Source organism: Lissotriton vulgaris, chromosome 8, assembly GCF_964263255.1.
Source record: "Lissotriton vulgaris chromosome 8, aLisVul1.2, whole genome shotgun sequence".
NCBI classification, from domain to species: domain Eukaryota; kingdom Metazoa; phylum Chordata; class Amphibia; order Caudata; family Salamandridae; genus Lissotriton; species Lissotriton vulgaris.
In genome coordinates this window covers 967,666,148-967,683,128 of record NC_141696.1, presented here as the reverse complement: position 1 = coordinate 967,683,128, position 16,981 = coordinate 967,666,148, and the positions used below count along the sequence as shown (strand labels likewise).

Genomic DNA, 16,981 nt, shown 5'->3' with positions numbered 1-16,981 from the left:
GATTTAGTTCGCCTAAAAAGACGAAAAGTAACACCCTCAGGAGTGAAACTGCGACCCGCAAGATCCAAAGCGCGGACATCCGACACACGCTTGCAAGAAACAAGGCATAACAACATTGTCAATTTAGCAGACAACTGTTTTTGGGATAACAAGAGATTCGAAGGCCAAGCCTCCAAGAACCTTAGAACAACAGAAGCATCCCATAAAGAGACATATTTAGGCGTGGGAGGTTTCGAAAAACGAATTCCTTTAAGTAATCTGGAAATGAAGGGATGCTCACCCGCAGGTTTGCCATCAATCTGGATGTGGCCAGCTGAAATAGCGGAGCGAAAACTATTGACCGTCCGATAAGCCAGACCTGAGGTGGCCAGGGACGCCAAAAAGTTAATGATCAGACTGACATTCGCTGAAACGGGATCAACTTCCCATTGAGCACACCAATCACACCATCGCTTCCAAGCCCCTTTATATCGTTTGTGAGTATTGGGAGACCATGCCTCACTAATGAATTTGGAAGCGTCGCTAGAAATGCCTGGGATCGTCCAGCGATCCCCGAGATCCGCCACGCCAGCAGCTAAAGAGAGCCGGACAGAATCAGGGGATGCGGATCTCCGAGAGGATCCAGCAATAGATTCCACTGCTGGGGAAGAATGAGCGGCGGTGCGCAACACATTTCCAGGAGAACCGGGAACCACGCCTGAGCCCTCCTGAGAGGAGCAATCAGAATCAGATCCGCTCGAAATCGTTTGGTGTAAGCCAGAACTCTGGGGATCATCAAGAATGGGGGAAATGCATAGCACAGAGTCAATGGCCACTGCTGAAGAAAAGCATCCGTGGCCAGGGCTAGTGGATCCGGTCTCCAACTGTAAAATCGAGGAAGTTGCACGTTGAGGCACGAGGCAAACAGATCTAAATGACACTGGCCCCACCGCCGAAGGATGGCACGGAACACTCGAGGGTGAAGCCTCCAGTCGCTGAAATCCCGAAGATGCCTGGAGTGCCAATCCGCAATCTGATTGTTGCAACCCGGAAGATACTCCGCAATAACAGTGATCTTCCGCTGCAGACAAAAGTGCCCAAAATCCTTGGCTATCTCCGCCAACACCTTGGACCGAGTCCCGCCCAGCTTGTTGACATAACGGACTGCGGACACATTGTCCATCCGGAGAAGTATGCAGCAACTTGTTTGAAGAGGAGAAAAACACTTGATCGCGAATGAACCCGCTAGGAGTTCCAGACAGTTGATATGGAGAGACAACTCCTGAGGGGACCAACGACCCCCCGTCGATACAGACCCGCAACGGGCTCCCCAACCCCACCGACTGGCATCGGATTCTATCACCAGTTCCGGCGACGCACCGAACAGGGCTCGACCATTCCAGGCCTCCATGTGGTCCAACCACCATTGCATCTCCCACCTCACTTCCTCCGTAAGAGGAATCTGGTCCGAGTATCTGAGACCTTTCCGGAGATGCTGGATTTTTAGCCGTTGCATCGCTCTGTAATGTAGAGGACCTGGAAAGATCGCCTGAATGGAAGACGCCAACAGACCTACTACACGTGCCAACGATCTCAATGACACAGTCTGTCTGGAAATAACAGATGTCAATTCCCTCTTGATGTAACGCATCTTCTGGCCGGGTAAGAGAAGCTGGCAAGCAACTGAGTCGATCTGGAAACCCAGGAAATCTATAGATTGGGTCGGAGCCAAAACTGATTTTTGAACGTTGATCAGAAAACCGAGAGACTGTAAAAGATCGATGGAATAATCCAGATGTTGCAGAAGCTTGAGCGGACAACCCGCCATAAGGAGTATATTGTCCAGATAAATAATCAATCTGACCCCCCGAGATCTCAGATGTTCCACAACCGGTCTCAGCAGTTTCATGAATCACCATGGTGCCGACGAAAGGCCGAACGGGAGAACCTGATATTCGTACCAAACTCCCTACCACTGAAACTGGAGAAAACAACGATGAGGTCTGTAGATCACCAGGATGCTGACCATAAAAACCACGAAAAACATCCCTCATGGCGTAAAATGTCAACCGCATCGTCAGAAAGATGCAGAGCCGAACTTAGCATCACGATATATAAATCGGGAATGGTGCTGATACAAGCAGCAAATCAAGATCTAGAGAGATTTGCCAAGACTTTCCAATCGGTAAAAGACACATTGGACGACTTGAGTAATCTACGTCTCCTAACCCCACCAGTAGACATTCTAGATACTCACGATGTCACCATCAGAGACGCAAATAGAACCAGGAACGTTCATGCTCAAAACCCTAACCAAGTAGAGATTACTGGTCTAGTAATGCCAGTAACGGAGAACACGACTGTAAGAACTGAGAAGTCTACCTATCTGACAAACAAAGAACACTACCAGTGCCAAAGAGAAGAGTCGCCCCTACTCCTGAACCACGAGGCCCCTCACGTAGAGCATGCACTGGATGAGACAGAAGTCACCAACCTTCCTACATCCCTCACCCTCTCCAGCACAATCCCAACGGCGTTCACACTTCCACCTTCAAACGGACTACCAATTACTCAGGATCTATCTAACTCCATCAACCTCCCGATACCGCTCGCTATCACAACACCAGCGACATGCAGATCTTCACCCACAAACATGCTCCTAGTAACTCGGAACATATCCAGCACCAACGACACACCTAATAGAATTGGAACCGACAATCAAAAGGAGAAGACAACGGAAATGGCAGCGCAATCTAGAACTGAGCCTAAAAGGAGAAGAGTAGAAGGGAGGTATAGATCGGCCGCCCGTAAGAAGTCGCATCAGAACAAGAAGGACTTTAATAAGCTTCAGAAACTAGTGAGCAAGATAGCAGAAGCCACTATTAATACCATACAGACGATTGATAAAATTGGAGAGATGACGGTGAACATTCATTCTAAAGTCACGGATATCCAAAACCTTGCTCATTCTTCACATAGAGAGCGTACCGAGGCGGACTTGCGTTTAAAACAGAGAGACAACAGACCAGACAGGACTAAACCACTATCGAAAGAGGAAACGCTGGCCTTAATCCGAACATATGATCGATCGGACCACATTGAAGGGGAGAGAATCAAAACATTACCACCTGATGCTAACAGAACTTCGAGAAAAAACAATAGAACATCCAACCCCCACAACTTACAACATATACAGCTTACTCCAAACGAAGCCGAAAATGTGAACATTAGTACAATAGGAAAACATCTGACCTGTCTACTACTCAACTGTCGATCAGCAACCAAACATGCATCGGACATAGCGGACCTCATCCTCAACAAGGACATTGACCTGGCAATCCTTACAGAAACATGGCTTACGGAATCTTCATCCCCAATCATGGATCTGCTAGTACCACCGCAATTCAACATTTTGAGACTTGATAGACCTATAAAGCTAGGGGGAGGGATAGCCTGTATTCATCGATCTGACATAGAGGTTAAACAAATTCAGGCCGACCCGCTTGAATCCTGTGAGTATCTTGGTCTTAACATAAGATCAACCAACATTCACCAATGCAACTTGCATACATTCTACCACCCTCCAGGAGATAATGAAAAGTTTATAGTAGAGTTAATGGAGATCATAACAGCCAACTCTAACAACACTGCCAATAACATATTTCTAGGCGACTTCAACCTTCACTGGGAGAACTGCAATGACAAACTGGTCAACATGCTGAAAGGCTTCCTCACTGAACTAAACCTCACTCAAGCGTGCACACTACCCACACACTCTAAAGGAGCGACGTTAGACTGGATTATCTCAAGAAACAATGCTGCAACAATTCACTCCATAACACCTTGTGACTGGTCGGATCATCATGCCATAACTTTCATGATACCCACATTGAGAAAAGGTAGGACCAGGCAACCTTTCAAAGCCAAAAAATGGACCCGGGACACAAAAGAAGCAAATATGGAACTTCTGGTCGAAAGCTGCGAAAGAGATTTAAAGCCACCCAACAACCTGGAAAAAGTTAACGAGCTGACGGATCACTACATAGCAGCTGTTGAAGATATCGTTAATAACACCATGCCATTAAAATTGAAAAGAATCTCAGAGAAGACAAAAAACCCATGGTTTAACGAAGCACTAAATGAAGAGAGACGCAAATTGAGATCGGCCGAAAGAAAATGGAGGCAACACCCATCATCTCCTGAACTGGAAGCCCTCAGGAAAATAAGGAACCAATATAATAAAAAGATCATCAACTCAAAAAAGGAATTCATTAGAGCAGAACTGGATAATGCCAAAAACAGGCCACGCAAACTATTCGAAATCCTAAAGGAGCAATCAAACAAACTAGCCAAATCAGTGCTTGAAAATTCAAAAACACCTTTAAACTGTGATGAATTTTCTACATTTTTCACGGAAAAGGCCAAAACACTCGAAGTAGAGCTTAGAAACTCGGCGTCGAACCTTCCCAACGGACCTCCGCTTACTAACGATGCTGACTCTACAACGGATTGTGCAACGGATTGCACCATCGCAAAAAACAAGGCGAGCTGGGAATCATTCGAACTTTATGACCAACACACGATTGCCAAGATGCTCGCAGGAATCAAACCTAACAACCACTACCAAGACCCTCTGCCGGCAAAATGCGTAAAAGAAATCAATCACATCCTGATTCCAATATGGACTGAAATAATAAATGCGTCACTCTCACAAGGGATCCTACCCGACTGCCTAAAAACAGGTCAAGTCGTTCCCATAATCAAAAAACCCACAGCGGATCCATCAGATCCAAATAATTTTCGCCCAGTGACTAACATCCCTCTATTGGCCAAGCTGACTGAGAAATGTGTGCAGAACCAACTGAGCCAACACATCACCAAATTCTCCTTGCTAGACGAATGTCAATCGGGATTCAGAGCAGGGCACAGCACGGAAACAGCGATTCTCCATATTATTGATGACGCGCTGCAGGCCCTTGACCAAAATCAAGCATGCTTACTGATTCTCCTAGACCTATCATCGGCATTTGATACGGTAAATCATGAGGCATTACTGGCCAGGCTACGGGACAGGATGGGACTATCGGGAATGGTGCTGAATTGGTTCGAGTCCTTTTTACAGAACAGAACGCAGCGCTTCCTGGTCAACCAATCTACTTCACTTCCGTGCCCTATCTCAATTGGAGTCCCTCAAGGTTCGACTTTATCCCCTGATCTGTTTAACCTATACGTCGAACCACTCACAGAAATTCTCCAAAAATCTCAAATATCCTATCACATGTATGCTGACGACACGCAAATATATTTAAAGATCGCATCCCTAAAAGATTTGGAATTAATGAATGAGACACTAAAAATGGCACTCCAATGGTTAACCACAAACCACCTGAAGCTGAATGCACATAAAACAGAGTTCTTACTAATTTCTCCACCAAGGAGCCATACAGAAATAAAGGATTGGACGGAAGTCGTGACTGCGCTTAACTGCACCCCAACCCTTGTCAACTCAGCTAAATCTCTAGGAATCACCCTAGACGAGAATCTAGACATGAAAGCCCACATTAATTCAATGGCGAAAAGCGCCCGCTTTCACTTGAACTACTTAAGAAAACTGAAACCATACATCACAGAATCTGACCTCAAAGTGGCTAAGTGGCTATCCAATCTTTAGTTATCTCAAGGATTGAATATGGTTGCACTACCTTGGCTGGATTACCAAAAACGTCCATAGCACCACTGAAAGCCTGCCTTAACGCTGCAGCAAGACTTATCACCGGAACCAGGAAATATGATCACATATCCCCGCACCTGAAAGTATTAAACTGGCTACCGTATGAAGCAAGAATCCAAATGAAGATAGCATGCATCACACACAAAGCACTACATGAGAACACCCCAAGTTATCTAGCCAAGAAAATTCAGCTGTCCGGTGGCAACAGACCAGCTAGGAGTGCTAAGGAGTTGCTGCTACGGCCAGCCTTCTTCCGAAAGAAAAAAACCTATGACAGAGCGTTCTCAGGCGCCGCCCCCAGAATTTGGAACTCACTCCCTCCAAACATCAGGAAGATCCAGAATTTGGTAACATTCAAGCGGGAAGTGAAGAGCCTGCTGATGAATAGATACACTACCTAGAACATTGTTCTGGGTTCGGATTTACTACTGCTTGTACTGATCTTGTACGCCATTAGGAAGGGAGACATAGGCAATTCTATATTGGAATACATATCCTATGACCCGAGGATATGAGAACAACGAAAGGCCATTAGTAATGGCTACTTTGATTGAACAGAAGAACAGCATCTTTAATGAACATATACCGAGCTACCTCATATCTGTTATATATACATGCGTTTGTTAGTAGTTTGTCATAGCTTATTTATGCACGCTAACGTTCACAGGTGTTACTATTTAATATATATCATCTACCTCACAGTGGTTGCTCGCTAACTGTTTATATATATGTTAACACTTTTTCCCTCTCTCATGTTAAGCGCTCTGATACCCACGGGTCTTGTTCGCGCTATATAAAACTCTAAAATAAATAAATAAATAAATAAATCGACAGATACGCATCCTTGAGATCCAAGCGGACCATCCAGTCCCCTTCGCGCAGGAGATCCTGCAAGAGATGGATACCCTCCATCTTGAAATGCCGATAGACTACCCCTCCGTTGAAGTCTTTCAGGTTGAGAACCAGGCGGGACCCGCCTCCTTTCTTCTCGACCAGAAAGACTGAGCTGGCAAACCCCGACGGATGACGGACGGTTCGAAGAATCGCCCCTTTCTGGAGAAGGGCGTCGATTTCGCCGGAGAGACAAGCTTGATCTTGAAGGGAAAAATGCAAACAAGGGGGAGGACGGGTCTGATGCAAAGGGTGATAAAACTCTATCTTGAACCCTTGAACGGTTTCTAGCACCCATGCATCGCTGGAGATCATGCGCCAATTTTTGAGAAAAAATTGAATGCGACCCCCCAACATCACATCGCATGCACAAATCAGGCTCACCTGCAGAGTTGGAATCCTGGAAGTGTCCTTGCTGTCCACCGGAACGGCCTTTGCCATACTGGCCCTTTCCTTTTCGGGAGGGATAAAAGTTGGCCCTGGTGGAATATCCGGCGTCGTATGTTCCTCCTCGCTGAAAGGTGTGACCTCGCTGGGACTGGTGAGCGGAACCACGGCCGAACAAGCGTCCCCGATATCGTCCGGCCTTTGCAAAAACCGGACGCATAGCCCGGCGCAAGGAGGTCTGTGCCTTGTCAATACCACTGAAGGTGGAGACAAACCTTGTGAGTTCTTTTAGGAAAGGTTGACCAAATAAGAGACCTTGTGCCTCGGGACCAGACTCCGAAGTCGCCAGCTCGGTCAGTTTAGGATCCAACTTCAAAAGGATCGACCTGCGACGTTCAGCAGACATAGCGCAATTGGCGTTCCCCAATTGGCAGATAGCCCGTTGGGCCCACTCAATTAACTCGTCTGGGTCCACAAGGGCGGAGGCCTCCTTCGCCTTAAAGCCCAGATCTAGAATCTTTGTAAGAGGTCCAAGTACGTCCAGCAACTTGTCTTGACAGGACCGCCAAGATCTGTCAAGGCCCTTCTTCGGGTCCTTTGCATATTTTTTCAAATACGTGACCATCATGGGGTCAACATCCGGAGTATCGGCCAAATGGTCTGACAGGTCAGGCCTTGGGCACTCAGAACGCAACTTAGCACGAACCGAGGCCTCAAAAGGTTGCCGAATGTGCGCCTCAATATAGGCGGCCACAGCAGGCGAAGGCAGCCAGGATGATGAATTCGGATGAACTATATCCGCTGGTTCAAAATTGAGTACAGGAGGACGTTCTGGGGCGTCCACAAAATGTTCTTTACAGACACGCTTTTTTGGCGGGGGAGAAGCATGGTCCGAAGAGGCGGAAGACTGAGCGTTGTCTGAATCGGTATCATGAAGCGCAGAAGTAGTGGAAGGCGTAGCCGCCAAGGTCTTAGCCAGTCTCTGGAAGTCTGTTTTATGGGGATTAACTGGTGACTTTGCAGTTTTCTTAGAAGCAGGCAGCCAACCCTGCTGCTGTGCATACATATTTAAGTGACGCTTCAGAGGATTAATTGCACGTACCAGTGCTTTATTAACCGACTGTTGGACACCTTTATCCAATTGTTCCACCAAATTATGCTCCAATGAGCCTTCATCTTCATCCCCATAGTAGTAGTCATCATCAGCGTCAAAGTAATCTGCCATGCTACACAAAGGTAGTAAATAGCGCCCACCAGATGACTAACAGCAATATATAGTGTCCAAAAACACACGATAAGGGGGGAGTGCGAGAACCCCAAAGCAGGCTTTGAAAGAGAGCAGGAACAAACCTGACTCCAATGAGTTTGAACGTGGAGGGAGCAAAAAGCCTGCACAGACCAACACTCTAGGCAGAGCCTATGCCACAAGTATCAACCGAAGCCTTCCCAGACTCCAGTGTCACACGGGGTTAACAATGGAAACAGGCTGTGGGCATGGGCGTAGAACGACCCCTTCACTCAACCAGCTCTGAGGAGAAAACCTGAAGCCGAAAATAAATGCAGCGCGCATGCGCGACCGCTGCCTGCCTCCAATTGCCGGCTCGAGAGCGCTCGCGCTCTCCCTGAGAGTCGGAACCCCAGCCCCCGCTCCACAAAGTCTCAAAGCAGCAAACAAGCGCCCTGACAAACCGGAGGTGAACACACGCTCCGAGGCGAAGACACACCAAACAAGCGGAAGAAACGGACAACGAGTCGGAAGACAATGAGGCGCGAACACGCGCTACAGTAAAATGCTAATGAGCAATACGCTAATAAGCAGAAAACAGTATTAACAAAAGCACAGTAAGCGTTTAGCAAACAGTAAGCACAAATAGATAAATCACTTAACTGGCTGCGGAGCAGCAAAGAAAGAGGAAGAAGGACTAATGTTGGGACCTTTTATACGATAGTCTCTATGGTCATTCCCTAGTGTTCATGGGAAATGTAGTTTTTGGTTGGTTTTTATTGGCTGCTGAGCATTTCATTAAAGAAATGAGAAAGCATAATCGGGGCCTCCTGTCCTGACATAGAATTGGCACATATGTGACCATTGCATTGTGTTCACTTTAATACCCACTGACACGCATTGCGAGGAACTCTCCCTGCCTTTAGCCACAATCCCTGAGCTCCGCTTTGCTTTGTCATCAACAACCTCCCACACCCAGAACGTATTCTGACATATCGAGGTGTCTCCATTCACAGTATATAGGGTGACCAACCGTCCGTAAATTTCACGGACCGTCCGTAATTTGGGCCTCACGTCCGTTGTCCGTGAGGAACCCATTAACGGACGCCTTTTGTCCGTAATTTTGGGAATTGGGGAACATCACTGTTCCCCTGCCTGAAGCTTCTGCTCCCTGATGCCCCCGCCACTCACTCAGACCCTGAACCAAAGACAAGCCCCATCCGCCCATTGTCATTCTGTATGGGGCTGAGTGCCACATTCAGAATGACAATGGGACAGTGAGTAATTTTAACGCATGTGGTGAGCCTCCTGCAGCCTCGGTCTAGGGCAGGGCATTCAGTCAGGTGGTGAAATACTCAAAAACGCCAATGCTGCTACAGGAGAATTCAGTTCACGAAAAAAGGTGGTGAAACAAGTTAAAATAAAAAAAAAGGGTTCATCATAAAACGGCCGCTTTTTCATTGCCATATTCAACAAAGCCATAGTTGCTGCTTTTTTTATTTTATACAACTGACAACCATTGACAAAGCCAATAGTTCTGGCTGGTAGGTGTAACACTACTTGTTGAGTTATATATTTGGATGCAATGATAAAATCAGCAAATTACCGGTCGGGTGGCACAATATGCTGAGCACAGACTTTTAGCTTAGGTATGCCCTTAATTACATCGAAAACCCCCTTTGGAGACCCCCCCCCCCCGACCCCCCCAGTTTTTTCATCCCACTTAAAACCCTGGAAACAACACCATGTCAGTGGCACAGTGCTTCATGCACGACTCATGACTTCCACTTTTTCAGATTTCCTATGTGCAGGGGCTTAGTGAGCCCTCCCCCGCCCCACCCCTTGCTTTAGGATCTACAGCAGGGGTGAAATCCTTGATGGGCCTCTTCTGTCTGCAACTCTGTAGACAAAGGCTCAGCTCATAATTAATGTGAAAAATTGAGTAAGTGAAGGGATGGGTGGATGGCTGGATGGATTAGTGAAAGGATGAATGGATGAATGAAGGGGTAACTGGATGAATAATGAGAGAAAAGATGGACAGATGAGTGAGTGGACGGATGGATGGATGAGAGAAGGTAAATATATGGATGTATGGTTGGAAGGGTAGATGGACGGGTAAATGGATGGATGGATGGGTGGATGGATTAGTGAAAGGGTGGATGATAGGGGGGTGAATGGGGGATGGATGAGTGAACTGATGTGAGGATTGATGAATTGATAAGTGAAAGGATGTATGTATGGATGAGTGAATGAAAGGGTGGATGTAAGGCTGGATGAGTGAGTGAAAGGCAGGGTAAATGGACAAAAGGGTGGATAGATGAGTGAAGGAGTAAAGGGGTCGATGAATGAGAGAAAGGATAGACGGATGAGTGATCGGGTCAATGGATGGATTCATGAGTGGATGAGTAGATAGATGGGTGGAGGGAAGGATGGATGACTAAGTGTAAGGGGGATGGAGAGCGAAAGGGAGGATGGTTGACTGAAAGGGTGGAAGGATGAGTGACTGGGTGGATGAACGAGTAAGTGAAAGGATGGCTGGATCGGTGAAAGTTGAAATGGCTGGATGGATAAGTGAATGGATGGATGAGTGGAAGAGTGGATGGATGAGTGGATGAATGGGTAGGGTGAAAGTATGAATGGAGGGATGGATGAGTGAAAGGGTGGATGGAGGGATAGATGAGTGGAATGATGGATGGATGCATGGATAGATGATGGATAGGTTTGCATATGGTTGAATATTGTTATGGATGGCACACAGATAAAAGGACAGAGTGAATGGTGAAAGATTGAATGATGGATGAAAGAATAATTACACATTGTAACCCCTATTATCTTAAGTAACATTTCCTATACATTGACTTTCACATGTATATGGGTCATTGTCTCTATATAAGATGTGTGCACTATAAAAGAAATTAAAAACACATGAGACAGGGTCTTTGTGAAGATGAGGGGCACCATTGGAGGGTGGTAACAAGGCCGAACTGGCCAGACTTGATATCGGGCGTTTTCCTGGGAGGCTGGAAAGGTAGGGTGGGGCGGTTTTGTGACCACAAAAAGACCTGCACATTTGCTCAAAGCTGCACGCATATTGTAAAACCATGAAGTGCACAATTTGCTCAACCTAATATAAACTTATGTTCACTTGTACTTAAGTGGTTGTCTATTTACTTACTTATATACTATTGCGCAACCTCCTCTGATGTGTCTTTAAAGCTTACCTTTTGTCCTGAATTTCGACCTCCTGTCCTGAATTTCTGTCCTGAATTTTGACCCTTTGTCCTGAATTTTTACACTCACAGTCCTGAATTTGTACCCATGCCAGTTGGTCACCCTAACAGTATACTCTATACAAAAGTAATTTTTCGCATGAAAAAACACTACAGACACACAGCATCAGGAATAAACAACGTCTCTTGGGGGAAACAAGATGAAGTAAAACGTGAAATGTAAACATTGCTGACTTGGATTACCAACAGGTTTTTACAGTTTTGAGAAATCCACATTTTTGCCCCAACAAATAAGGACATGAATGTAGGACCAGATTGGGACCCATTTTAAAGTCCGTTTTTAATTACTGCTGGGTGTGAGACCTGGCAGGACCTCATGCCTTAAAATCTTGAGCGAGGCACCATTGTAAAGTTGTTGTTCTTGGATTTGGGTAAGACATTGAGTGATGCCTGTAAGGGGGAAAACATGCCCCTGGTTATTTCATTAATTGAACACTGCATGGGGTGGCAATATTTTAGGAGTCTCCTATAGTCTGAACTTCTACTAATCATTAATCCATGTCGATCTGTCTTGCAAGCAGTTTGGGGGAACCTGGTCCACACTTGTAGTGTGACTGAGTGAAAGAAATGTGGTTATTATGTGAAAGGAGTGGGAGCCTCCCTCGGATAATAATCTGTCCACAAAAGTTAGTAAATAAACCTATGCTTGACTCTCTGGTAGCTTTGCTAAAAAGTAGTCGGGTTAAATTGGGGGTAATGTGTAAAGTATTTCTGCACCACTCAAACAGTAATAAAGTGACAACAGAACACAAGAAAAATCTCCAAACTATTTAGGATAATAGAGAAATTTGAATTAGAAAAAATGACACCACACTAACAAAAAACGATCAATAGAACCAAAGTATGAGTTTTTAAAATGTTAGGTAAAAATAGTGCCAAAAGGCGAGAAGTGCCAATTGCGGATATCTGGTTGTGTTGAACCGGGATAAAGTCATAAGTTCAGTCTGACCACGACGGTGTGCCGGTCAAGTACGGGACCAGTTGCAACCTGCTGGGATTTGTACCTATTGTCGTTGATGCAGGGCTGTGCAGTGCTGCAATGTGAGGCTTTGCATCGAATTGCGTCCGGTCTGTCGAGGCGCTCATCAGGAGCTATGCAGTGCTGCGATGTAAGATTCTGCATTCAGTGCAGGATCCGGTGAGTTCACTGATCAGGGGCTGTGAGATGCTGTGATGTGAGGCTCATGTGTAGTCCCTCGCCGGATCTGGTGAATCCGCCAATCCAGAGCTGCAAGGAGCTGTGATACGAAGCTGTTTGTCGATCTGTGCCATTGTGTCTCATCCATTGAAGCTTTGATCAGAACCTGCCAGGTGCTGTGATGCGAGACCCACTGTCAGTCTGTGCTATGCTGAGTCAGATCTGGTGAGACCTTCAGTTGCGGTACAAAAGGGGGTGGTGATGGACGGAGCATCTGAATCAATCAAACACTCACACCCAGTCAAAAAATCTGGGTTTAATCCATCACCGTTCTTTAGCCCACTCTGCCACCCCAGTTCAGACATGGCTTTATGCAAATCAGTCTGACCCTGTGCCTCATGGGAACAGTCCAGCCCGGACTGCCAAGCCATGTCTTCCCTAGACCGGAAACAAGCTTCCGAGGACCGGTTTCTGGCATTCCAGTCGTCTTCAGCCCGGCTTGCTTGAATCCAGTGGCAAAGTGAGCAAGGGACTCACGTCTGAGCATACCCTTAGGGGTGACTTATTATAAATACTTATTATAAGTATTATAAAAGATGGCTTAGGCCTTGAAAAAGGAGTTTATTTGGCCAGGTCAAAATGGTAGTTTAAAGACTGCACACACAGGCTGCACAGGCAGGCCTAAGACATATTTTACAATGCTACTTTAGTGGGTGGCAAAATGAGTGCTGCAGCCCACTAGTGGCATTTAATTTACAGATGCTGGGTACATGTAGTACCATCTATTAGAGCTGTATAATTACATTAATGGTACTAACCATGTGTATCCCACTTTTACCATGTTTGGAAGGGAGAGCACATGCACTTTACCACTTCTAAGCAAGAGTGAAATGTGCAGAGCCCTAAAGCAAACAGAAAATGGGTACAACAAAAATAGGGTAGTGAAGGCAAAACTCTGGGAGAATATCACACAAAGGATTGTCATTTCCAAAATGTGTCTCCCCTCCCTTCCCCAGCAGAAAACAGGAAGAACTACCCACCCTCATTGGAGTTCTTATCGCTATGGAGGAAAAAACATGAAAATGCCATCACATTGGCCTAGTCAGTCCCAGGGTAATGTTACCCCATAAAGTCAAGTCTGTTTCCTGTAGAATGATAGATCACCTCAACAGATTTGGATTATAACCCCGCATTTGCATTGAGCATCTGAGGATGCGCTGGTCTTTCTGAACCCAGAAGTGAGTCTCAAACAGATATGATCTCAATTTTGTCAGTGCCCAGACCACTGCAAATGCCTATCACCTCTCCCTTGGGAAGTAGACTCCTGCCAATGAAAGCTACAGGTTGGTTAAACCCCTCATCATTTAGCTGTGGCAGGACATACCGTATGCCACTGAAGTATCTGTCTGAGCTACAAATTCTTTGGAGAAGTTGGGTGCCTTAAGCCCTGGTGCTGTGCACATGGCTTCCTACAGGATATAAAATACTTTCTGGCACACCTCCATCCAGGTCACCTTCTTGGGCTTCTTCTTGGAAGTCCACTCACTTAAGGGGCAACAATGAGGCCATGCCCCCAACACATTTCCTGTAATATCGAGGAAGGCCTAAGATGGCTCTCACCCTAGTCTAGGTTTTGGTTACCTCCCAAGCTAGGAGGCTTGGGCTGGAGCGGCTGCACCTCAGCCCCATTGACTTGGTGGCCCAAGTACACAACTGATCCCTGCTTTATCTGGCACTTACTGGCATGCATAGTCAGGCCCATCTTTTGCAGTGTCTGAAGCACTGCCTAGAGGTGGTGCAGTTGATCATCCTCTTAAAGTTAAAGACAGCAGTGTTGTCTAGGTAGGTGGCACTGAAGTCTTTCAACCCAGCCAGGACCCGGTTGGCCAATCTTTAAACAATGGCAGGGTCATTCTTTACTTCAAAGGGCATCACTAAATTGAAAGTGACTCTCTGGGGTGGAAAATGCAGACCCCTCCTTGTCTCCCCTCGGTTAAGGCAATCTTGCAGTATCCTAACGTCAGATGAAAGGTACTCACGAACGTGGCAGCTCCCAACCGATCAATGATTTCATAAGCTCTGTGGATTCGAGCATAAGTCCTGGTGACTGAATTGAGACCCCTGTAAACCACACAGTATCCCAGTTCTGGAGTGGTGCCTGGTGGGGCAGCCTTGGGTACCAGTTCTACTGGACTGAACCAGATATTACAGGATAGCTCAATCCTCCTCAAGACCAGCATCTTGGATTCCTCATCCTTAATGCTGGATCTCTCCTTGTCAGACAGCCAGTAAAATTTGTTTGTGACCGCTATGCTGTTGTCTGTGTCTATGTCATGAGTATGCCAATCTGTAATCCTGCGGCGAATTTCCCAACAAGTGGCAACATTCCCTCTGTTGCTCCGGCGTCCTGGTAGGATAGAAGACGACTCCTTCCACTGACCCATCTTGCTTCTTCACGGACAGGAGGTCTGGGAAGGACTGCTCTCCTTTTCACCATCCACATCCACCAGGAGCATAGTTGCCTCGGACCGCTCAAAATAGGGCTTGAGGCAGTTCATATGCAGGACCCTTAGGGGGTTCCCAGTTGTCTTAAGGTCCACCAGGTCGGTGACCTCCCCTTTCTACACTTTCATCTTGCAGGGCCTGGTCCACCAGTCTTTCAAGTCCTGGGACTCCACAGACTCCATCACCCACACTTTCTGGCCAGGCTGATACTCCACCAGAATGACCTTCTGGTCATACCAGTGTTTCATAATGTCCTGGCTGGCCTACAGGTTCTCAGTGGCATTTCATCTGAGAGGAGGACCAACATGTAGCTCACTACATCCTGATGTGATTTACTGGGGGCATTTTACCACCCATTCTTTACAAGACTGAGAGGTCCATGTATAGTGTGGCAAAACAGAAGTTCGAAGAGACTGAACCCCACTCCCATTCTGAAGCATTTCCCTGTAGGCAAAGAAAAGGCAAGGCTGGAGGATGTCCCACTTACACCTCATGGCTTCTGACAGGTCCATAATCATGCCTTTCAGGGTCTTGTAGAATCTTTCAAAAAGCCAGTTGGTCTGCAGGTGGTATGGAGTGGAGTACTTGTATGTTACCCCACACTCATCCCACGTGGACTTCATGTAGGCAGACATGAAGTTGGTACCCCTATCAGATACAACCTCCTAGGGGGAAACTCACATTGGTAAACATTCCTATCAGTGCCCAGCCCACTGTGTTCGCAGTCCCTGACCTCAGAGGAGTGGCCTCAGGGTACCATGTGGCATGGTATATCAAGCCCAGGATTAACCTGTTGCCCAGGGCAGTCTTGGCATCCAGAGGCCAAACAAAGTCTGAAAGCAGGGGAGCCTTGTGCTTTACCTCTGCCTTCCTACTGACCTGGGAGGTCATGCAACAATTGCAGAATATATCAGACAGCATTCTAATCTGGAGGCCAGTAAAAGCTGGTGACTAGTCAAAGGTTTTGGTCACAGTATATGATGTGTGCAACATCATACATGCAGTTCCCTGAAGTAAGGTTGCACATCATGACACACACACGAGAGCCTTATTTGTCGACTCTGGCAATCAGGTTGTATGCAAACACCTGCGGCCACCGTTTCAGCGTTGATACAAGAGATGGGAGTAAAAAACATGGCACATGAAAAAACAAAGGGGTGGATTGAAAGCTTGAACTCATCTCAGTTACTGGCGATCGCGTGTTTTTTAGCCGACCATGCAACTCAGTTAGGATCCAGCCATATGTAAATTAGCTTTGAGCCCTGCTCCAATGGGAACAGTCCAGCCTGAACTGTAAGGCCAGGTCCTCCCTGAATTTGAACTCAGGCAACCCAGGACCAGTTTCCCACTTATTATGGGATCATTAGCCAGGTATTGCTTGATTCCAGTGGCATGATTAGCACGGGGCTGTGTCTGGGCATACCTGTCTAAATTAGTGATGGATGGAATGGTTGAATTAATCTGTGCCACAAACTATAACTCGGGCCGCATCCCAATCCATCACAACACAGCAATCGGGGGCTTTCATCATTATAGGTGGCTGACACAGAAGGCTGGCACAGAAGGGCCTATATCACGGTCTCTGGCTGAAAGACTGGTGCTTCTACAGTTGGAAGCCCTTGTCATTGTTGATCAGCGGACTTGTGCGCCTATAACTTACTGGCCTCAGAGTTCCCACTCAAAGGTTGACCGAATAGCTACATAAGATGGAGTACATAAGATGTGAAACGATTAGGTCTTCTTATCAGCAGAACAGGATGCAGTGCACACAGTGGTTAACTTGGACACCCTTTATTGGCCATTCATTGCAACTGTTACTACTGAAGTTTAGTATG

The 16,981-nt window shown here is 46.5% G+C and overlaps 1 protein-coding gene across 2 annotated transcripts in view; it reads left to right on the top strand.

Moving 5' to 3' along the window:
• NDFIP2 (Nedd4 family interacting protein 2) overlaps positions 1-16,981 on the top strand; it is a 248,265-nt gene that overhangs the window by 193,163 nt on the left and 38,121 nt on the right. The window lies entirely within an intron of this gene.